Source organism: Xyrauchen texanus, chromosome 27, assembly GCF_025860055.1.
Source record: "Xyrauchen texanus isolate HMW12.3.18 chromosome 27, RBS_HiC_50CHRs, whole genome shotgun sequence".
Lineage (NCBI taxonomy): Eukaryota > Metazoa > Chordata > Actinopteri > Cypriniformes > Catostomidae > Xyrauchen > Xyrauchen texanus.
Genome location: NC_068302.1, coordinates 5888196 through 5913563, shown reverse-complemented (window position 1 = coordinate 5913563; position 25368 = coordinate 5888196). Strand labels below are relative to the sequence as shown.

The 25368-nt window shown below is 38.4% G+C and overlaps 1 protein-coding gene and 1 long non-coding RNA gene across 2 annotated transcripts in view; one reads left to right on the top strand and one right to left on the bottom strand.

Annotated features, from left to right (window-relative positions):
• Positions 1-25368, top strand: part of LOC127621271 (1-phosphatidylinositol 4,5-bisphosphate phosphodiesterase eta-2-like) — a 243621-nt gene that overhangs the window by 24998 nt on the left and 193255 nt on the right. The window lies entirely within an intron of this gene.
• LOC127621275 (uncharacterized) lies at positions 13721-20103 on the bottom strand. The gene is made up of 4 exons (XR_007967840.1): positions 19951-20103; positions 18828-18926; positions 16705-16931; positions 13721-14170 (listed from the first exon to the last, which is right to left on the bottom strand). It is a non-coding gene; the product is annotated as an uncharacterized LOC127621275 (long non-coding RNA).

The following is a 25368-nucleotide window of genomic DNA, read 5'->3' as shown; positions in this document are numbered from 1 at the left end:
TTGGAAATTTGTAATGTTTCCGACAGTCGCTGAAACTAATCACGGCATCTGAAAGTTTTTGAAAAACACCATTTAATATGTGATTTATTGTCAGTTGCTAGCACCACACAGTTTCACATTGTATGTACACCTTTGTCAGCTCTCATAACCCAAGGTTAGAAGCGCCACTAACCCCCTTTTCAAAATTACAAGTGTGAAAGATTACTTGAGCCAGGGTTAAACGTGGCCTTAAGCAAGTGTGAAAAGCCTTTCTGCGGCTCACTTCATTGTCGGTTCAGCACAGATAACGGTGAATGCTCAAATATTTCATACAGTGCTAGAAGCAAACATTACAGGAATCAATAACAACTTCAGTCAGGTTACAGCGCTTAATTTTAATGTACAAATGCCACTAAATGCAGTAGCATTAGCTTTCTCGCTTGTTTAGCCATTAAGCATAAGTGAAAACTGTTAGCGCTAATATCACTTAATACAAAAGTGAAGACTGAATTGTGATTTACACTCAAATAGTATCAAAAAAGTGTCTTTTGTGTGCTGATGTGGGGGGTGTGTATGTGCATGTGTTTAGTTGTGTTGTTGGTACTCCGATGAGCATTAGGAATGAAATTGTCCATCATTGCTTATCAGTGAGCACACATGCGGTGTATCTGATCATCATGCATACATAGCATAGTATAGTTGTGCTGAGCAATAGAAACAACAGGCTTTATAGCTCACTTAGAGAAGCCATCAGGGCTAATCAGGATAATGGGGTAGGCCACCAGTGTAAATCCACAATACTTTTTCCACAAATAGCCCAAGCTTTATGTGTTTATGTGATGCACTAAAGGGCACATTAAGACAGAAATACAGTGCTTTAAGACACAGATATGTTGGCTTAATGGCCTACTATAGCCGGGATGTACGTAAGTAAGCACTTCAGGGAAAGGATACTAGCATACGTGCTAATGCTCTTTCTTTGAACATTAAGAAAGATTGATGTGTAGAAGCCTTTTCTTTTCAGGGGAATTAAGACAGAAAACACTAGCTCTCAGAAAACCCTTTAATGGAAACCACTGAAGAAGAAAAATTGAACTGCACATTCAATTGTCCATTGTAGCATTTTTCAAAGATCTCATAAAAATGTTGCGCGAGAGGAGAGGAGAGGGAGAGACGCTGTGCTGTTACTTTCCACCTGATTGGACTGAATATCACGGTGCTGCCTGATCTGTCTTGTCTGTCTGTGCGCTGTCAGTGTTCTCTTTGCTCCACGAAGTTATCACTGCATGAGAAAAGGGACGTGTGGCATGAGAGCGTGAGAACAGTGTCAGGCAGCCCTGCTGTTACTACTGAATTGCCCACAATGAGTATTATTTTTTTTTGTTATGTCTGGGAGCATTTCCAGAGAAATTCATTAAAATACTCAAACGATTCAACTGTTTGATGAAAGATAGAATCTGTTGATTTCTAGTGATGTTTTAGTTAAATGTTTAAATGTAGTCAATATCATGTCATGTTAATTTATTTTAGTCAATTTTACTCTGACTAAAATGGCATTTGATTTAAGTCAACATAAATAAAATAAAAAAATAGTTGATGACAAATTACAAAAAAACATGTGCCAATCTTCAAGAGACCAAACTTTAACCAAATATTTAATATACTTAAGTATTAACAACTTTCAAGAAGTTACTCTGCTTGTTGGGGATCCCTAAACTTTGACCTTTAGAATATTGAACTGTAGCATGTTTTCAAGGAAACTTCATATTCACAATGTACTGTAAGTTATGCATTCTGACTAGGGCTGTGTGATATGGGCAAAAATATTATTATGATATTCTTTTTCATATCGTTCGATATCAATATTTATCAATATAACTTATGCAGCGCCACATGCCTACTCATATTCGGAGAAAAGAGGCAATGCGTACAGAGTGGGACAGGGCATAAATGAAGAGTGCTCTGTGCTACAGAAAAATATTCAAGAATACAGCGCAGAAAGACCAGATCTGGTGTGTAAACAGCATTGTTGTTTTGTTGCGCTGCTCACTAGAGAAGATGAGAAGGTCATCAACCATCATCATGATATCTTATTGTCCAGATGGTATCAATCCAGGGTCCGGACCTGGACCGCGGTGACTGGCGTAGCCTAAGTGTAGCAAGGCAGTCCCTTACAAAAATCGAAGAAGAGGTAGGGTATGTTGGATAAATATAAATAAACTAAGCTGTGTATTGCACATAATTATTGCTCAATGGGGCAGTTTTAACTATTCATGAGATGGATAGCCTGAGGGAAGAAACTTTTCCTGTGCCTGACAGTTCTGGTGCTCAGTGCTCTGGCTGAGTGAGTGGGGTCCAGAGTGTTTTTCCAGCCCCGCTCCTCACTCTGGAAGTGTACAGTTCTTGAAGGGATGTCAGGGGGCAACCAATAATCCGCTAAGCAGTCCGAACTGTCATTTGTTGTCTTCTGATGTCTGATTTCATAGCTTAACCAACCATACAGTTATTGAAGTGCAGAGGACAGACTCAATGACTGCTAAGTAGAACTTTATCAGTAGCACCTGTGGCAGATTGAACTTCCTCAGCTGGCAAAGGAAGTACAACCTCTGCTGGGCCAATGTGGTTCTCCCACTTCAGGTCCAGCGATATGGTAGTGCCCCGGAACCTGAATGACTCCACTGCTGCCACAGTGCTGTTTAGAATGGTGAGTAGGGTCAATGTTGGTGTGTTCCTCCTAAAGTCCACTATCATCTCCACTGTTTTGAACGTGTTCATCTCCAGGCTGTTTTGACTGCACCAGTGAGCCAGACGTTCAACCTCCTTTCTGTATACAGACTCATCGTCATCTTGGATGAGGCAGATGACAGTTGTGTCATTTGCAAACTTCAGGAGCTTAACAGAGGGGTCAGAGGTGATATCACACCAATGCAAAATGGTTCCATAGATGGCATGCGCATAGTGTGGAGCTCTCCAATGCTTTTGTTGTTTTTCAAAAAGAAAAAAAGAAAATCAAGGCACACATCCAGATATTCCAAAAATATAGTTATAAAGCCTTTATTGTAAATGGCTATAACAATAACAGTTTAAAAACTGTGGAAAAAAGAGGGCTGCAAACCTACGCATATCGGCAAAAATGCCTTCTTCAGGGTGCAGACTACAACATACAAAAGTGACTTAAGAAAAGACTCTCACTTCATTATTGCTAAATTGGGCACACCTGCTCAGAAGAAATCACTAATACACATAATTTAGTGTCAGAAATCCACTAGGTGGGGTATATCTAGGTACTTATATCATAGTAAAAGATGTCACAATAAAGAGAGAGAAAAAAACTGTATACGTATTTAATATAAATTATAACCGCAATAGGAAAAATACATAAACTATTTAAAGAAAAGGACTGAAGTAAATTTCTTCATTTAAACCAAGAAAATCCATTGCCTTCATCTGATAAATATAAAATGTTTCTCTTTGTAGTTTAAAAAATATATATATATATTTTAAATTCTTTTGTTGTTTTTGTTTGTTTTTCTTGTGTTTAGTAATTTTTTTCCAGTTAGTTTTACCAGGGACAGACTGTTGAACATTCAGCAGCACATACCAGACAATCTTTTCCTGGTTTTGGACTATTCAGACATTTTGCTGGACATTTTAGTTGGAGGCGCAGCTGTGTTGTTTTAGCGCACTATGAGACGCAGGCGAGGGAAGCGAGCCGGTGCACTGGACAAGCTCCATCAACGTGGCTTTTGAACTGCCAAGTATTCATATAGCGACTCTCCGCTCCAACAAAATAGATGAACTACATCTACTCACCCATACAAACAAGGACTTTTCAAACTCTGCTGCCTTGTACTTCACAGAAACCTGGCTGAGTGAAACCATTCTGGACAGCGCGTTACATTTGCCAGGCTTTCAGCTGTTCAGAGCGGATCACATTGCGGAGTTAACAGGGAAAGCAAGAGGCGGAGGAACATGCTTTTACATCAATGAAAGTTGGTGTACAGATGTAACAACATTAAAGAAGATGTGCTGTCCTAATTGGGAAGCGATCTATCAAGTGTAAGCCTTTCTATTCGCCACGGGAGTTTTCCTAGTTTATTCTGGTGAGTGTTTATATTCCTCCACAAGCGTGTGTGAATGCAGCGCTGCAAAAGCTGGCTGATCAAACACGGAATAACTATACCCAGACTCGCTTATTATTATTCTGGGAGATTTTAATAAAGCTAACATCACCCATGAACTGCCAAAATAGTCTGTTTCATCTTCTTCCAACCTACAGGCAGAAACTAAAATGAGCTAAACCTGTAGTAAAGACTGTAAATTGTTGGACCAATGAAGCAGAGCTGGAACTACAAGCCTGCTTTGACTGCAATGATTGGAGTGTATTTGAGGCTGCAGAAACCAATCTGGACGAGCTCACAGATACTGTGACTTCATATATCAGTTTCTGTGAGGACATGTGCAGTCCAACTAGGACTTATTTAACATACAACAATGACAAACCATGGTTTACAGCAAAACTCAGGTAGCTTCGTTAGGACAAAGAGGATGCTTACAGAAATGGGGATAAAATCTTGTACAATCAGGCCAGGAGCACATTGAATAAGGAAATCAGAATGGTTAAAAAAACAACTTTGATAAGCTAAAAAACTATTTTTCAGCTAATAAACCTGCATCAGTGTGGAGCGGCCTGAAAGACTTTACTGACTTCAAGACACCATCCCCAACACGGTAGGGAACCAACAACTGGCTGACGACTTAAATATGTTTTACTGTTGATTTAAAAGTCCCAGTCTCACACCCCACACCCGCTCTGACCTTCACTTGTCACAAACATCAACACCTCCTGCAACCCCCCTCCTGCTGCTCAATCTGCACTTGAGATCTGTAAAGAGGAGATGTGCAGTGTCTTCTGGAAACAAAAGACAAGGAAAGAACAGGGCCCATACGGTGTTTCGCCCCTTGTCTAAAATTCTGTGCTGACCAGCTGGCCCCCATCTTCACACAGATCTTCAACAGATCACTGGAGCAGTACGAAGTTTCCTGCTGCTTCAAATGTGACTTAATACCTACAGACTCGTTGCTCTGACCTCTGTGGTCATAAAGTCATTTGAGAGACTCCTGTAGTTTGCAGATGACACTAGTATCATCAGCCTCATCCAAGATGACAATGAGGTTGTTGAAGGTTGAACAGCTGGCTCACTGATGCAGTTAAAACAACCTTGAGCTGAACATGCTCAAAACAGTGGAGATGATAGTGGACTTTAGGAGGAATACCCCAACACTGACCCTGTTCACCATTCTAAGCAGCACAATGGAAGCAGTGGTGTCATTCATGTTCTTGGGCACTACCATCTCACAAGACCTGAAGTGGGAGACCCACATTGACTCCATTGTGGAAAAGGCCCAGCAGAGTTTGTACTACCTTTGCCAGCTGAGGAAGTTCAACCTGCCACAGATGTTGCTGATACAGTTTGACTCAGTAGTAATTGAGTCTGTCCTCTGCACTTCAATAACTGTATAGTTTGGTTCAGCAATGAAATAGGACATCAGAAGACTACAAAGGACAATTTGGACTCCTGACAGGATATTGGTTGCCCTCTGCCCTCCATTCAAGAACTGCACACTTCCAGAATGAGGAAAAGGGCTGGAAAAATCACTCTGGACCCCACTCACCCAGCCCACTACCTATTATAACTGTTGCCTTCTGACAGGCGCTACAGAGCACTGAGCAACAGAACCGTCAGGTACAGGAACAGTTTTTACATTAGTCTATCCATATCATGAATAGTTAAATCTGCCCCATTGAGCAATAGTTATGTGCAAAACACAGCTAAGTTTATTTAAATGTATCCAATATTTCCTGCCTCTTCTGCCATACATTCCCTTGCATCTGTATATAACAGATTTTTATTTGTATTTGTACATACATTTTATATATATATATATATATATATATATATTAGTCTTATTGTGTATTTCTATATTTACTTGTATTTTCTATTCACTTTTTACTTTTATTCTATTTTTGTATTATTATTTCAGTCTTATTTTGTATTGTTTATGCACTAGAAGCTTCTGTCACCAAGACAAATTCCTTGTATGTGTAAGCATAATTGGTAATAAAGCTCATTCTGATTCTGATTCTGATATAACTGATTAATCTCACAGATATAGGATGTGGTGACAAAATTAGCACTGCTCAGACAGGAATGGGCCATCAGTTTGTTTTATTATGTGATATTTAGTTGGCAGCAGCATGGCCACAAGCAGCAGCTTTTCCCTTTTGCATCTTTATACCATCATTGGACAAAAGAATGCTATATTGTTAGAAAGCAAATATATCATGTAGGAATATCCCACATCAAACTTATATGAATTTAATGTAACATTTGACTCAAACAAAACTTTTCAAAAATATAAAAAGTTTGATGCCAATAAACCTCACATACTGTGAGATTCAGCAATTAGTCCTAGTTCTTTCTCATAAGTGCTCATTGTAGCAACCTTGTAAATACAAAATGTGCTTCTGATTTGTTAAATAAGCCAATCAGAGCTTGATGTTTGTTAAGCTTTGCCATATTTGTGTGAAAAATGCCTCAGCCAGTCTGTGAGCATTCTATGAGCTTTCCTTCTGAAGCTTCTATTGCCACCACATACAGTACATTACAGCTCTCAGTTAGCATGAGAGCTCATTCCAAACAATGAATTTTCATTCATACCATGTTGAAGTTTCTTTCTGTATATTGGTTCTAAAGACAGTAATGTTGTTTTGTTGGATGAGACAGTAAATATGTGTTTATAGTTTGGAAAAAGGTCCTAGTTTGTTATGCCTGGAGTCATTCCAGCAGTAAATCAGCACAGGAGACATTATGAGCTGAAGATGATACTAGTGAGAATACGGCTTATCTCACTAGCTTTTTCAGGAAAGTGATTTAGCTCCATTTCTGCTCTTTTTCCACCAATTGTTTTGAAGAGCGTGGAGCTCAGAGGATGAGGGATAATGTGCAGTTGAATGGGAAACCTTCTTCCGGGGGGTGAAATCATACTTTAGATCTTTTGGTGTTGTTTTTGTCTGCTGTAGAAGCAGGAAACCATTTTGCTGCATTTACAAAAGAGCAACATCTTTCTTGATGACATTTGTACCGTATGTTGTTGTTGTTTTGTTTTGTTTTTTTCAGAAAGGATGATGTAGGGAAAGTTTGGTGAATGCTGAGAATGTCATTTTAAACCAGCCAAGGTTGTTTGCTAGTGTTAAACTGGTCTAGCTGGTATCAAAGACTGGCCGAGCTGGTGTTTAGCTGGTTTCCCAAACCTGCCATGCTGGATTAGTGGTCTAAATGGATTTTTAGCCTAGTCAAACTGGTCTAGCTGGTTTCACAGTCAGGCCAAACTACTTTTAGTGGTCTAAAAATATTCCCCAGCCTGGCCAAGCTGGTCTTAGCTGTTCCGGTTGGTTTCTCAGCCTGGCCAGGCTGATTTTACTGGTCTACTTGTCTCCCAGCCTGGAAAAGCTGATCTTAGCTAGTCTCCCAGGCAAGCCAAGCAGGCGTGTTCAAATTGGTCTCCTAGCCTGGAAAAGGTGGTCTTAGCTAGTCAACCTGATTTCCCGGCCTGACAAAGCTGGTCTTAGCTGGTCTAGCAGGTTTCATAGCCTGGCCAAGTAGGTTTTAGTGGTCTACCTGGTCTCCCAGCCTAGCAAATCTGGTCTTATCTAGTATAGCTGGGTAAGGTTGGACCAGCTGTCCATAACTAAGTCAGTGTTTGTAACTAAGTCAGTGCTTAATTTGGTTGCACCACCTGTTCTTAAGGCAAGACTTAGCTAGTAGGTCATAAGCTCTCCGTAAAGTGATCCGTAAACGCATAATATGACATTTACCGGTATTGATCCAATGCACAGCCTTCCAATTTGTACACAGAAGTGTTAAAATGCAGTGAACTTCAAATGTATCTTTTTATGTTCAAACCTTGATTGCTCACATAACTGTTAGCTTTAATAAATGATATCCCCATTAAAATAGAATACATAATAAAATTAGATTTGATAAATAGTATATTTGCCCTGTGTAAATAAAAATATATAGGAACTGTATCTAAAATAAATAAAGAGTGATAAATAAATACTAATAAAACATGCTGGAAAAATAGATATTTATTCATTTAAATATCCTATGTATTTAAATGTGTTAAAACTTGACACAGGATGACGCACCCTGAAAACGGCACTTTTAGACTGGTTTCATGCTTAAGACCCGCTTAAAAGAAAGTTTTTTCTCTCTCTCATAAATGTAAACATCATACTGTATATTGAAATAATTGATGCCTGTCATGCAAAACATTAGCTCATTGATGTCAAACAATATCAGTCTGCTTTTTTATTCCCTCCATTACTCAGGGTTGGAGTCTTCCATAAATATTTAGTTCATACATATGGTTATATCCTACCTAAGTTTATTGGTGCAACTCTCAAATATTTAATAGTGCATAAATTGTGACTTATTGCCCATTTACACAACAACTAGGCTAAGTTGTAATGTACATATAGCTGGTGCAACCAGCTTCTGGTCTTCTAGCCTGGCCAAGGATTACAATTAATTTAATGCTTAGAAAACAGCACAATGTTACCTGTGACTTTTTGGAAATACATTCACATCAGGAACTTGGTTATGATGGCTTTCAATACTGCCTATGTAAGTAGTTCAGCAGATTTGTTTGCACAGAGCCTGTGTCACATTTTATTCTCAGAATCTTGTATTAAACTACAATGACGTTAATACTTTCACCAAATGGTTAACCTAAGATGCTAAGATCATTACTGAAGCACAGTCATTAGGCAGTCGTTAGTCTTGAGGATGTGGTAATATATAATCTAAATGTTAATGGAGACCCCAGGGTCAAGAGATGTGTATTATACAACATGAGTGACTGTCATACAGTAGAATTGCAGGTATGATACTGCTAGAGTAATCTATGCAGACAGTAGAATGATTACATTTACAGCCATGGCTTTAGCAGCCCAGATCCCTAGACCTACACAACCCCCACCATGTCATGTCATATCTCATAAATCATTAATATTCCCACTTTACCCTGTAGTTGTGACATTTGAGTTGACTTGGATCCATTAGGTAGGTTTAGTGAAATAGTATAGTCAGTAAAAATAAACAAATACAGGAATAAGTCAAATCTAATTAAAAAATCAGTCTAAAGGTCAATAAGCTATACAAATACTTTATGAATTGTTAAGTCATTTTATGAATCCCTCACACTATCTTCTGCATTTCTCTCACTGAGGTTACCTTGCAATGGTTATAAAAGATAAATGAAAGAGTGAAATGCAGCTAAAATAGCAGTCACGTTAGATCACATAATGAAAGATAGGCCAACCAGGAAATGCAATTTAGCCACGGATCAAGTAATTCATGCCACACATGACCCACATATATACAGTACATTTACACACGCGCATGCCTGAACACACTCATGTGAACTTATATTCATGGTAACACTTTTACAGTAAAATAGCTATAAAAAAAAAATCTTAAAACAAGATACATATATTTGAGAATAAAATTGCAGAATATATTAACGGTTGTTTTCAGAAAATATATTTAGAATTCAGTTTATTTTTAAACTTTTTTCCAGCCTGATCTCATGAATATTACATGACCGTGGCAAAATTTTTGCATAAGAAATTACATGTTTCATGACACGTTTGGCTGCAGTTTCCCAGTAAAATCCATCGGGGGGCGCCTAAAGCGAGTCAAATAGTGATGTAATCAGACAAGATTTTGAAGGTGAATATTAAGGCACTTTTCCATTGCATGTTATGGTTTGACTCGCCTCAACTATGCTCGCTTTACTTTTCTGAGCTTGCATTTCCACTGCAGTGCCCCTCAACGTGGGTGGGATTATAGGCTGATCGTCATAGCTGCGCCGCCTCTACTGCCGTGACATCATCTTAAACACACACAAACTGACCAAAACAATAACACAACCGCTAGCTGTTAGCTACTAGCTCATTGTGCTGCACAAAGCAGTTGTTGCATGGTTATTTTACACAAGTGTAACAGTTAAATTGGCCTGGTTGTTTTAGAATCAAGCTTCCAGTAGCTAGTCAACTAAGTAAAGTGAAGTTTTCAAACAGAGTATAGAGTTAACATAACAAAATGTACCATCCTCCATGGTCCAGGGCGCTCTCCCTCCCATTGCTTGCCTGTTAAGATAGCGTCCATTTGTTCAAACCACTTCCACTTTTCCTTGATGGTTCTGTAGTCACTTTTAAGTTTTTTTCTTTCACCATTTCCCTACACTGTTGGTAGTTCCGGTGGTAGCCATGTGCGGCCAACAGCGGAGACTCTTCCAGAGAGACTTTTTAGTTTTGCTCATCGCTAACGAGTGGACCGTCTACACCTCTTTTATTGACCAAGGCATAGTTTTGCACACAGCCATTTTTTTTTTCACAATTCAAAAGTTGCGTGAACAAATTATACTGTTATTGCTGTTGCTAACTTTAAAACTAGCGGGTTGATGTCGCGTGTCGGAAATCCAGTGACGCTGGTAGTGATGATTCTCCCTGACCAATCAGTGATCTGCAGGATTTTTATGTCATATTTAGTATCGACTCTGCTTGCTTGGAACCTCGACCGAGGTGGTACTAAAAAATTTATCAGGTACCAGGTACTATCCACAGTGGAAAACCAGCAAAAAGTCGAGTTGAGTCGAGTTGTACCATGCAGTGGAAAAGCCCCATTAGATGGAGGTTTTAAAGAGTAAAACATACCCCTCTAATATAAATCTTAAGCCTAAACCTAACTAATAGTGTCCTAAATGCAAATGAGCACTAAAAAAACGACATCCTTATCCTAAACCAAACCGATAGTGTGGAAAAAGCTAATGCGACATGACTAGCACGTTTTCTGAAGCAAGCACGTCATTTTGTGTCGCTTTTATGACACTTCCGTCTAAAGTGTCAGCTTATGTGCTTGGCTGGGCTCGAGCCTTGGTCCTCTGAGTCTAAAGTCTCTATGAGGTGAGCTAGCATGGAAGCTAATTTCACTGGTATATGTGAGTAAATGTAGGTTTGTGAGTAAATGTAAGTAAATTTGATTGTTTATATAGTCATAATCAGCTGTTGTAGTCTTGATTTGTGTGAAAGTGTATGAAACGGACAGTTGTTGTAGCACCTCTAGTGTTAATTTCACCAGGAAACCTCAATGAAATGTAGAACGGTGCACATAAAAGTCAATTTGCAAATATGTCGTTTTAGTAAAGTATATTTCATGAGACTAGTTTCTGTGTGGTTTATGTATAAAAATAAATTATAAATAAATTCAAAATGTAAAGCTACATAAGTCTTAAGACACAATTAACAAAATTTTGCTTCTCGGTACATTTATCAGTATCATTTAATGTTGAAATATTTTTACTGGAAAATAAGTCAAAATGCTGAAAAAGAAAAGGTTGTTTTGCAGTGTACTTTGAAGAGCTTTTGAAAATAAGTTGTGGTCCTCATCATACAGTACATAATGTGACATTTAAAAGCATACAAGGCTGGCCATCTGAAAAATAATAATCTTCTTGCCAGCAATATGTAGGCTACTGCCCACACCCCAGGCTTAAGAAATGATTATTAATCTGTTGAGGTTTGCCAGGAGTTCTATCCAAGCTAATTGCCTTGAACGAACACTTAATGAGCTCAGGCAAATATGATCCGTGAGCTGCAAACAGACCTGATCTAGCCCAGCTGAATAGCTCACAGCCTCACACATTAGGCTGCACCTCATTGTCCAGAGATCAACTGAATACTAGCTTTTTTTTTTTTTTCAACCAAGCATACATACATTGTGTCTCCACAATGGTGGCTGCTGGCTTTTGTAAGGTCTACAAAATGGAATAAGAGGAGATGGCACTGTGTGGAGTTGCAATTATCAGCAATGAAGTGGACCAGCGTCCAACTAAACTAGCTTTGCTGGGACCTCCCTATCAAAAAATCTAGAGAAACTTGCTGCAAACTTGCCAAAAATGTTCCACCTGTATTTTCACAAATGGGCTTGTGATTTTCCGCAAATGTTTGCCAGAAGTTTGCAGCTCTTCACCGGTAGTGGTGACCTACAGCAAACCTTTGTTTTTCACAAAGCTCATTTGCATGTGAGAATAACCAGTGGTGAATTTGTGGCAAGTTTGCAGCTAGTTTGCCAGAACTCTAGATTTTTTGTAAGTGCTTGAGTACAAATCTCCATGCAATGCAGAGGTTAATAAATCAAATCTTAATGGAAAAGCATATTTTACCTCAAGTCAAATGAATATATTTGTTTATTTGTATGCTCTCAAACAAATTATTGGTTAAAGTGTCACTGCATCAAGCGGCAATGCTAATGCTTATGCTACGTTTCATCCATATGGGATATTCCTGCTTGAGATCTATGGCAGGCCGGAAGGTCCAAAAATAGGACTAATGATTTGTCGTAGGAAGTCACTATACTATAGCCACTAGCTACTGACTTTCCCACTGATAGGCCAGCGGTGGATCTGTATACGTACCCTCCTCACACAGCGGGCGACCCATTCTCCTCAGCGAGCGACTCACTCTCCTCACACAGCGGGCGACTCACTCTCCTCACACAGTGGGCAACCCATTCTCCTCACACAGCGAGCGACTCATTCTCCTCACACAGCGGGCGACTCACTCTCCTCACACAGCGGGCGACCCATTCTCCTCAGCGAGCGACTCACTCTCCTCACACAGCGGGCGACTCAAGTTCCTCAGCAAGCGACTCACTCTCCTCACACAGCGGGCGACCCATTCTCCTCAGCGAGCAACTCACTCTCCTCACACAGCGGGCGACCCATTCTCCTCAGCAAGCGACTCACTCTCCTCACACAGGGGGCGACCCATTCTCCTCAGCGAGCGACTCACTCTCCTCACACAGCGGGCGACTCATGTTCCTCAGCAAGCGACTCACTCTCCTCACACAGCGGGCGACTCACTCTCCTCACACAGCGGACGACTCACTCTCCTCACACAGCGGGCGACCCATTCTCCTCAGCGAGCGACTCACTCTCCTCACACAGCGGGCGACTCAAGTTCCTCAGCAAGCGACTCACTCTCCTCACACAGCGGGCGACCCATTCTCCTCAGCAAGCGACTCACTCTCCTCACACAGCGGGCGACTCAAGTTCCTCAGCAAGCGACTCACTCTCCTCACACAGCGGGCGACCCATTCTCCTCAGCAAGCGACTCACTCTCCTCACACAGCGGGCGACCCATTCTCCTCAGCAAGCGACTCACTCTCCTCACACAGCGGGCGACCCATTCTCCTCAGCAAGCGACTCACTTTCCTAACACAGCGGGCGACTCATGTTCCTCAGCAAGCGACTCACTCTCCTTACGCAGCGGGCGACTCACTTTCCTCACACAGCGAGCGACTCACTCTCCTTACGCAGAGTCATGTACATTGGCCTAATATTATAATAAAATCATACCCTTTGCAAATACTGTGGTGGTGCAATAACTGAATTGTAAAGTGTTACATGTATGTTGTAAATGTCATTTATAGATATATATATATATATATATATATATATATATATATATATATATATATATATATATATATATATATATATATATGTGGCAATAGTACCAGTGTTTCAGAGACATTATATATCAACAGAATCATCTCTCCATATACATTTCAACAGTATAAATACAGTCCCACATAAAAACATCCTCCACTTATGATATCAAGCAAACAATAACATTGACAAAACAAAAAGCAGTAGTAACAATGAGCCGATCTAAACCAATGGAACAAAAAAAACCTTAACAGTATGTTAGTGGACTGATTTGATGGGGCTCTGCACTGGATGAGGTTGATCTGATGAAATGAAAGTGGCACCATGCAGAAACACGTGTGCTTTTACAATCTGAAAGCACTGATGAAACAGAATGCACAGAGAACAACCAAGAGACAGAAACGACAGTCTACAGAAGCTTGAGCAGGACACTGAATTGTGTAGAACTCTATTGGAGGGTCTGAGAGAAGACTAGCTCAGATGGTGGGCTTAGATTTAGATCATATAAGATGGTTTGATTAGTGAGGTGGCTTGTAGGTCTGTTCTATTAGATGGGCAGCTGGAACTTGACATCAACCTGGGCCTCTTTGGCCAATGATACAATTTCAGAAAGCTTCACAACAGAGACAAAAAGAGAAAGATGGTAATTAAGATCAGAATCAACCTAAAATGATTTCCATTGCATTTTTTTTACCTTTATAAAAGACAATTTCACCCCAACTGTCATCTTTCATGTCAAATGATATACATTAAGTCACTATATGGCTTTTACCAACCAAATTGACTATCAACAAAAATATTTTTCCCACTGCAGAGAAAACAATCTGCATCAGAGGTGGCATTTACAGGTGAAACTCGAAAAATTAGAATACAGTGCAAAAGTTCATTAATTTCAGTAATTCAACTTAAAAGGTGAAACTAATATATTATATAGATTCATTACAAGCAAAGTAAGATATTTCAAGCCTTTATTTGATATAATTTTGATGATTATGGCTTACAGTTTATGAAAACCCCAAATTCAGAATCTCAGAAAATTAGAATATTACATGAAAACAATAAATAAAAGGATTTTAAATACAGAAATGTCGGCCCTCTGAAAAGTATAATCATGCATATGTACTCAGTACTTGGTTTGGGCCCCTTTTGCATTAATTACTGCCTCAATGCGGTGTGGCATGGATGCTATCAGCCTGTGGCACTGCTGAGGTGTTATGGAAGACCAAGATGCTTCAATAGCGGCCTTCAGCTCTTCTGCATTGTTTGGTCTCATGTCTCTCATCTTTCTCTTGGCAATGCCCCATAGATTCTCTATGGGGTTCAGGTCAAGCGAGTTTGCTGGCCAATCAAGCACAGTAATACCATGGTCATTGAACCAGGTTTTGGTACTTTTGGCAGTGTGGGCAGGTGCCAAGTCCTGCTGGAAAATGAAGTCAGCATCTCCATAAAGCTTGTCTGCTGAAGGAAGCATGAAGTGCTCTAAAATGTCCCGGTAGGCGGCTGTGTTGACTCTGGACTTAATAAAGCACAGTGGACCAACACCAGCCGATGACATGGCTCCCCAAACCAACACAGACTGTGGAAACTTCACAGTGGACTTCAAGCATCTTGGATTGTGTGCCTCTCCATTCTTCCTCCAGACTCTGGGACCTTGGTTTCCAAATGAGATGCAAAATTTGCTCTCATCAGAAAAGAGGACTTTGGACCACTGAGCAACAGACCTGTTCTTTTTTTCTTTAGCCCAGGTAAGACGTTTGACATTTGAAGCCCATGTCCAGGACCCGTCTGTGTGTGGTGGCTCTTGATGCAGTAACTCCAGCCTCAGTCCACTCCTTGTGAAGCTCCCCCACACATTTGAATGGCCTATTCCTGACAATCCTCTCCAGGCTACGGTCATCCCTGCTGCTTGTGCACCTTTTTCTTCCACACTTTTCCCTTCCACTTAACTTTCTATTAATGTGCTTTGATACAGCACTTTGAGAACATTCAACTTCTTTTGCAATTACCTTTTGAGGCTTTCCCTCCTTGTGGAGGGTGTCAATGATGGTTTTCTGCACAACTGTCAGGTCAGCAGTCTTCCCCATGATTGTGAATTCAACTGAACCAGACTGAGAGACCATTTAAAGGCTCAGGAACCCTTTGCAGGTGTTTAGCTGATTAGAGTGTGACACTTTGAGCCTACAATACTGAACCTTTTCACAATATTCTAATTTTCTGAGATTCTGAATTTGGGGTTTTCATAAGCTGTAAGCCATAATCATCAAAATGATATCAAATAAAGGCTTGAAATATCTTACTTTGCTTGTAATGAGTCTATATAATATATTAGTTTCACCTTTTAAGTTGAATTACTGAAATTAATGAACTTTTGCACGATATTCTAATTTTTCGAGTTTCACCTGTAGATATTCAAGAAATTTTATATGCAAAACAAGCATTAAAAAGCCACTTTAAAATAGACATCTGTAAAGCTTTTGTAGATTTTATAAATTATCCTTAAAATAGAATAATCTGAAAAGTGACACTTCCATTTGATTCACATTGGTATCAAAATAGGTAAAACACATTTAAAAGTTACATACACCATTATGTTTTTGTAAATATCACATTTGTTAACTGTATGGTTTGTGTTTTTGTCTATTATTTTAAAACATAATTATTTGATAAAACCATTCAACATGAATGCCCCATGAAGTTATATTTATGGAAATTAACTTAAAAAGTAATACATAATGAGTACTTGAGTTTAAACATTAATTTAACTCGTGTCTGCAAGTTAAACTTTGGGGGATGGTTTACACAGAGCAAATAGCCCAAAATAAAGAGAACTTGTCTCCATTTTGAGTTAGAGCAGCTGCCAGCAGCAGTCCTTACATGAATTCGTATTGAGAAACAAAATATTTTTCTATTTAATTTGTAATTATCAATTAAAGTGCCCCTATTATGGATTTTTGAAAAATACCATTCATGCAGTGTGTAACGTAGCTGTATGTGAATGAACACAGTATGCAAAGTTGTAAAGCTAAAAGTGCTTCATAAATAGTTTATTCAAAGTCGACTCTGAACAGCTCAAAAAGTCTTTGGACTTCAAATCTATTTTCAGTGAGGTTCACACATCACAACTTATTGCATTTGCATAATGCTCACCTACACAGCTTGGGCCCCTAAATAGTGACCATTTCACTCAATCTTAGTGCCTCGAAGTATAGATCTAAGCCAAAACATTGACTTGACATTAGGGGATGGATGTGGTGGGTGACTTCTTCCAGTACAACCTCCTGAAGGGATGCGGGGGCCTCAGGAACTGCAACAACACCACAATCCATTGCAGGAACAGGACCATCCCAGTCCACTCCAAAGTTAGTGAAATCCATCTGTTACAACCAAATAAAATAAGGGGAGGGAAGGATGGAGTTTAGTTTGGAATAACTACTGTTAAAAAGGAACCAAATCATTACACACAAAAATAAATGTATATATATATATATATATATATATATATATATATATATATATATATATATATATATATATATATATATATGCTGCTGTCATTTACAGATATTTTAAAGCTAAAGGATGTTCTCAGGCACACCGTAGTGCAGAGTACCTAAACCCCTTAGCAGTTCCAAAATAAAATGCAAGTTTCCATAAAATAAACACAAAGCAAACAAACTGTAATTTATTAATAACTAATAATTCTTCTATGTAATTTAGATCTTCAGCAGCATTTAGAATGGTTGCCAAGCAACACAGTGGCACAGTATGCTGATGTAATTGTCACAGGTGTGACTGATGGCTCAATGGCTTCGATCACAGATCAGCCAATCAATATCAAGGACCAGAATTATCTGTATCATAAGATATAAAAAAAAAAAAAAAAAAACAATAAAGTTACTTTTTTTTTTTTTTTTTTTTTTTAAGTGTGATGGTGTCACGGTATTTAATCCTATGTCTCTTCCTTGTCTCGTGCCTTGTTCTTAGTGTGTGTTGTGTGGGTGCGTGAATGTGTGGGCGTGTTGTTTGTACCATGATTAGCGCTCTGCCGCAATCACTCCTCTCACCAGCTGTTACTCATTCCCATTCCCTTTAAATTCTCACCACTCTCTCATCTCCTTGTCAGATCGTTGTTTGTGATGTCCGGTGTTGTTCGCTCTTCAGAGTTCCAGTCCAGTTCTCTCGTTGTCCCTGTTTCGTGTCCGGTTTGCTGTTACCCGGATTCGCCGTGTCTGTTCTACACTTCTCTTCACTCTTCTCACCACGATCATCTGACCATTGGAGACTCTGCGCCACTAGACCATCACCCCGGACTTTTCCCCTATCTTCTCAATTTGACTGTCAATAAACTAATTGTCAACTTGCAACTTGCTTCCTAGCTTCATTACGTCACAGATGGTTTCAGTTTGTTAAAGGGGTGGTTGATTGTGATTTCACTTTTCTAACTTTAGTTAGTGTGAAATGTTGCTGTTTGAGCATAAACAACATCTGCAAAGTTACAATGCTCAAAGTTCAAAGCAAAGGAAGATATTTGCTTTTAAGAAAAGGACTACAACAAACGGCTGGTAGGGACTACACAACATTCCTCCCGTGTTAGTGACATCACTAACCCTAAACCCTAACCAGGACATACTTCTAAAAGGTTAGTTCACCCAAAAATCTGACATGCTTCACTCACGTCTCCGAACGCATGACTTCCTTTCTTCTGTGGAATACAAGATATATTATGTTTTATTTGCCCAAACATTTTAAGTTCATGGTAAGCAAAACTGTTAGGTTACTAACATTTTTCTACATATTTTCTTCTATGTTCAACAGAAGACAAAAAGTCATACAGGTTTGAAATAACATGAGGTGTGAGTAAATTATGACAATATTCATCTTTGGGTGAACTGTCCCTTTAAGGGTTTATTTTAGTTTATTTTAACATGGAGATTTATTTTTGCTGAGGATAAATTGCATTTAACAATGTTATTAAATTATTTCAAATTACTATTTACTACTTTACTACTTACTGTTTGTTCAGTAACAAACATTGAGTGCCAGTCACAATTAATTGAGATTATTTTTGCGATTTAAAATGTTATCATCCAACAGGGTGGAAAATAAGCTTTTCAAATAACGCAAATCCATATTTACATAGTATAATAGTAGTAAATTGATCTCACAAGTCACAAAAATCACATCTACTGTCCTGCAACAGAACAATAACCAGGTGGTCACACTAATCCAAAACCTGCCTAATTATCTAATGTTGTTTTCATCCAACTTACTGGATCAGCTGGAGCATCTGTATTCAACAGTTGACCTGAAACCCACAACTGTTGCGGAGATTTGTTGCCTTCTGATGAGAGGGGATGTCGGTCCCACACCTATAGGGTGAGAACTGTCACAAATAAATGGAAAGAGATTCACAAAAAAAAGGATCAAATTCATAAATAAATAAAACCTATTTATAAATATTTGTTTTTATTTTCAAATCTCGTTTTATGTCACAAACACAACTCTGGCTGCCATTCATTTGCAAATCCACGCATGCATCTGTGGATTTTAAAACACTTCAAGTCAAAGTGCAGACAACTCCACAAATAAGTGGACTCCACCCACCATTTACTCAAGCCAATCAAATAAAGGCCACATTGAGCTGACCAGCCGTAGCAGGTTTTTGCTGCAACAAATTAGGCTTATACGGAAGCGTATTGCATTCACTTGAGGAAACAAAATCTACTGTTTTTCTGAATTAACGAGTTAATTATCTCAGAATTATGAGATATTAATTCATAAAAACAGAGTGAAAAAAATGTTTTTCAAGAAATATATATCTCATAATTCTGAGATAATTAACTCGTTAATTCAGAAAAACAGAGTAGATTTTTTTCTTCAAGTGAATGCAATACGCTTCCGTAGGCTTACACTCAGGGTGGGAACAGATTCCTTTTGTACCCCTAAAAGGAGCTGAAATCTATGGACACTTTGTTCAAACTGAGCTGAGCTGTTGTTTGTGTGGTTAAAACACCCTGTTTCCAAAAGACTATTGTAGTTTAAGGCTTCATTATCTTGATTCACTGATTTCGATGAAAATATAAACTCAGGATTATACACAAATTTATCACAGATCCCGAGCATCATGATCAGTAAAGCCCTCTCGCGTTGTTCCTCGTTTCTACGGCATTTTCAAAGGCTCATAAAATACTGTGGCTTGGCTTGATAGATAGTCTAATGGTCTAATTCTAAACGAAATCCAAACATCTTTTTCTGTACCAATTTAATGGGCCTAATAAATCTCATTTTATTTATTTGTGAATATGATTTAATTTTTGTGAAACTCTTTAAATTTATTTGTGGATCTTAATCTATTTATTTAGAATATTGCAACAATTCTGACCCCATACACACCTGTCTGAACAGGTCAAGGTCCATATTCAGTCTAGGCACCATGACATAGTGTAGACAGATTAGGTGTTTTTCATTGTCTGGGTCCAGTGCTCCAATATCCTGCAGATACTGGAAAGCTGCATAATAATTTGATGTGACGGCACACCAGACATCCCGCCACAGACGCTCAATTCTTTGGTTGTGGACACTTCTTCCAGTAATATAGCTGGTCTTCTCTAAGTTGTAAACAGAAGGAATAAAGAAAACAAACAGTCCATATTACAACAAGAAATGGTCTAATAGCGTGTATAAATATGCACACTACCAGATGAACATTTGGCTACAAACATCTTCCAGCGTCATTGTAAACTTTTCTCAGTGGTCCTCAGCCTTTTTTTGGGGCCAGCTTTTCCCTTTCCATTACCCCCATTGTATATAAATTGAGAGGCAAAATGCATGTTACCTGGTCCACGAAGAGGATGCTCCAACATAAATCTAGCCACATCAACATTCTCACCACCCTTATCATTCCTCACTCTGCTTGGCAAACCAAACTGCTCAGCAGCTTCCAAAAATGCCTCCAAAACTGTTGCGGCCTGGTTGTTGGTGGAAGCCTTCAAATACATTATTTTACGGCTGAATCCATCTATACCCCCTTGTATGACGATGCGCCACCTTATTGGAAGCACAATTTTAACTGTTGAGCACACTTTCAATTTTGTTTTTGCCGACTCGCACATCGCCATCTATTGTTGTATGTATGTATATGTATGTATGCATGTATGTGTATGTATGTATATATATATATATATATATATATATATATATATATATATATATATATATATATAAATTATTATTATTAATTAACAATTATTATTGTTCAATATAACGTTACATAGAAGATTCCCAGTCATTTTCTCTATGTATACTGCACAATTAATAAAAAATATATATATAAAAAAAAAAAAAAAAAATATATATATATATATATATATATATATATATATATATATATATATATATATATATATATATATATATATAATTATTATTAATTTACAATTATTATTGTTCAGTATAACGTTAATTAGAAGATTCCCAGTCATCTTCTCTATGTATACTGCACAATAATAATTGTTAATTGATAATTTCTTACGGCAAGGGTCGGGAGGTACGTGTTTCCTAAAACAATTATTATAAATAACGACTTTATACTGGTTCAAAATAAATTTACATTTACAAATACAAATTAAACACTTTACTGAAGTATTTAGTTATTGCACCACCACAGGATTTGCAAAGGGTATGATTTTATTATAATATTAGGCCAATGTACATGACTCTCTGCGTAAGGAGAGTGAGTCGCTCGCTGTGTGAGGAAAGTGAGTCGCCCGCTGTGTGAGGAAAGTGAGTCGCTCGCTGTGTGAGGAGAGTGAGTCGCTCGCTGAGGAACATGAGTCGCCCGTTGTGTGAGTCGCTCGCTGAGGAGAATGAGTCGCGCGCTGAGGAAAGTGAGTCGCTCGCTGAGGAGAGTGGGTCGCCCGCTGTGTGAGGAGAATGAGTCGCTCGCTGAGGAGAATGGGTCGCCCGCTGTGTGAGGAGAGTGAGTCGCTCGCTGAGGAGAATGGGTCGCCCGCTGTGTGAGGAAAGTGAGTCGCTCGCTGTGTGAGGAGGGTACGTATACAGATCCACCGCTGGCCTATCAGTGGGAAAGTCAGTAGCTAGTGGCTATAGTATAGTGACTTCCTACGACAAATCATTAGTCCTATTTTTGGACCTTCCGGCCCGCCATAGAGATCTCCCACCATACAGGTATTTTATTTCCCGATACTCAGAAGATGACGTAGCCTATGAGAAAACAAAATTGCAGCGCTGCAATTAGCTTAACAGGTGTACAGAGACAACTCCTTGCAATCAAATTGGGGAGGACAAATGATGCAATGCAATGCTAGTGTTTGTTCTACATGTGAACAATTACCAAAACAGATCATGATTTAGTGTATTTTACACACCTGTCTCTGCAAACATTTGCAAAATCAGTTTTATTATAATGTAATGTAGAAACTTTGACACATAGATGAATTTTATTTGCTGAAAAAGTAATTTTGTCGAGATGCATGTGCATGATTTGTCAAACAGGGAGTTGAGTTCCATATGAGTTTCCAAATTGGAAGTTTGACTTCAAGTGGTGTTTAACTGTACTTTTTGGACTTTCAAGTACGAAGACACATGAGGCCATGCGTTTCGGTGATTTTACCATGGGTAAGGCATGACGCAAAGACTACCTATGGTTAAAATCACTGTAATACACATACTAATTGGCTTTCTTAAAAGGGTGACAAATAATATACATTAAAAGACACCAATTTTCAATAAACTTTCAATTTACCAATGATCAGGCCCAGATGGAATCCACATTTTCTCCCCTGATTTAGAAGGAACATTTTTTGATTGATAGAAGAAACAAAACTATCCGTTTTATAATAGTTCTTTTTTATGTTTGAAGATACATGATTTCTTTGTCATGTATAAGCTTTCCCCTCCATTGTTTTCTTAAAAACACTTGAGCTTTTGCATATACATAAACAGCAATTTCTTAAATTTTCATAAAAAGCATTTTATGAGATTTAATTTTAGAATACATGCACAAATCAATTTGATGAAAAGTGTCATGCTTTCACACTACCATGACATCTAGATTTGGATCTTTTCTGAAGAAATAAATGTGAGAGGTGCTTGCCTATTCTTGGCACCACAAAGCTTGTTCTGGGTGGTTGCCAGGGTGTTGCTATGTGGTTGCCAAGTTGTTCTGAGTGGTAGTGTGTTTGTTGCTATGTGGTTGTCAGGGTGTTCTTGGTGGTTGTTAGGGCATAGCTAGGTGATTGCTAGGGTGTTTTTGACTTACTGGAGCAAAGTCAAAAGAGCCCACCCCCATATCTATGAAATTCTGTTCTCTAGATATGACTCAGCTCCCTCCTTCAGTGTTGGTCTATGGATTTATTTCATTAAATAAGGCAGAAATTGAGTTACGCAACAAAGTTTAATACTTAAGATTTTGAAAAATCCCTAACCCGCAGCATGAGCAATTCTATTAGCAATGCTTGGCAAAGCAAACACCATTAATAACTTGATAACATGAATAATATAACACTTTGATAATCTAACTGCCCCAATTTATTTTCTCTCCTTTGATTTGTTGTTTCTTCTATTAAATTAATAGCCAGAAATCTTGTCCATCTAAATTCAAACCTGCTCCTTCGATATGAAAAATACATGATTCATGCTGTCTGACAACACGATTGAGATCAAGGCGTATCCGTGCGAATACATGAATACTTCATAAATGGTGGCAATGAGGGACCAGGGAAAATTGCCCATTGCTACTTCATTCTAAATTCAGGGGGATACTTGTCTGTGCAGTTGCGTGAGATTTTTCTATGTAATTACTAGCGTGCGGGAAATGACCTTGCTTTCCACTGAATTCTAAAGAGCGTTAAGTTCAAATGCAAAGATACTGACTGCTAGCAGGAGCACAATTGGGTGAGAATGTAATGACATGTATTGAGAGCAGCTTTCCAGCCCATCTCCAGAGATGTCAGTGGAGAAACTCCAGGCGCAGAGAAGTTCTGTGGCGGCAACCTCATATTCAGCTATATATTAAAGCACTCTTGAGGGATCGAGCTATGGAGTAGAGGGATGCTTTCTGCTTTGCTGGATTAAATTGCTACCCAAGGACTTAAAAACCAATAGAACAGAAGGGAATAGAATTTAGCTCATTTCGTTTGTTTATGCTACAATATTCATGCTTCTCCAACTTTCTCCCCCTGGTCTTCAAACTGTCCACCATGTCACTGTGATAATCTCCCAGAGAGAGTTGTTTTTCCTTTCCTCACAAGCTTTTGAGAACCTTAATGAGCTGTGTATTTAGACAGTATTGTAAATAATCATAACCACACTTCAGGAGGCTGCTTCAAACAACTCCAAACATTACCTTGTTTTGGCCAGTGAAAATATTCACCCAAGATGATGAATAAAATAGCATTCAGGAGGGCAGCTCAGGGCAGCAGGGCAGCTCACTAGGTTTTGGAACATAGAATATATTTCACATTTTTGCCCTGCCTTCTAGTGTCAGCCATGCATTGGATTGTGCAGTTTCTTTATTCTGCTGTCACTGTGGATATGAGACTTGTGCAGGTTTACTCTTTCCTGAGCGACTTGGTCTGGGAGCAGATCTTTCAGAGTCGCTGGGAAGAGATGAGCTGAATGTTTATTTCACTGACAGTATGCTGCTTTGTAGTGCTGATAAAGATGTGACACGTAAAATACCAATAGCATCAAGAGAAACCGCATGACTCTAAATATCTGATGGGCAAAATACTGCTGGGGTTGGTTCATGATTTCTGAGAGCAAGTTACAAATAAACACCTGCAATTCAGAAAGTCAATCAAAGAAAAAAGAGCTACAACATGAAATCAAAATGTATTTCCTTTTTACTTTCTTAATACATGTCATACTTATTTCCTTTTGATCAAATATTACAAAGACAAACATTGTTTCTTTAGAATAAAATGCATTGTTCACAAGAAGACCAGAGAAGTGTATTAAGAATGTAAATACTGTCAATTTTGGGGGATTATTAAACAATTTAAAGGGATAATTCACCCAAAAATGAAAATTCTGTCATAATTTACTCATCCTCACGTCGTTCCAAACATGTATAACTTTCTTGCTTATGCAGAACATATTTTGCATTGAAAAGGATCATTGTTAAGTGCTAAACACCAACTTTCTCACACGAACATGCAATGGATGCTATGACTGGGTATTGATACAGATTTCCCAATTCAATTCGATTTACAAGCTCTTGATTCAATATAACTCAGATTTTGGTTATGATGTCCATTTTGCTTACATATAGAAAAAAAAATTATCTTACATAATGCTGTTAATTATACAGGGACCTTCTAAACTGGTAAATTACAAAAATATTATTTTGACCCTGTATTCTATTAATAAATATGATGTCTTGAAATTGCATATATTATAATGCATATACAGTATATTAGGGCTGGGAAACTTAACCTGTTAAATTAAAGTTTCTTCAATTAATCATAGACTGTTTAATGCATTTAAAAAAATGAGGTGGCGAGCCAGGTGATGTGGTTCTTTGCATCACCCGAAAACGCTCACTCATTGTCATTTGAACCAGGGTCAAAATCATTGAACGGTATTTAGAGAAAATAATAGTTTTGAGATTTCAAACTTCATCAGATTAAACTTCAGCATTCAATTTGTTTTCTATCTGTATGTATAGTGTCTAATAATGCATTGGCCATATAAAAGCTTATATTTTGCCAATAAAGCTTGTTATGAATTTAATCTGTATAATTATATAATCTATAATGAAAAAAGTAAAGTGGAAACTTTTAATTACAG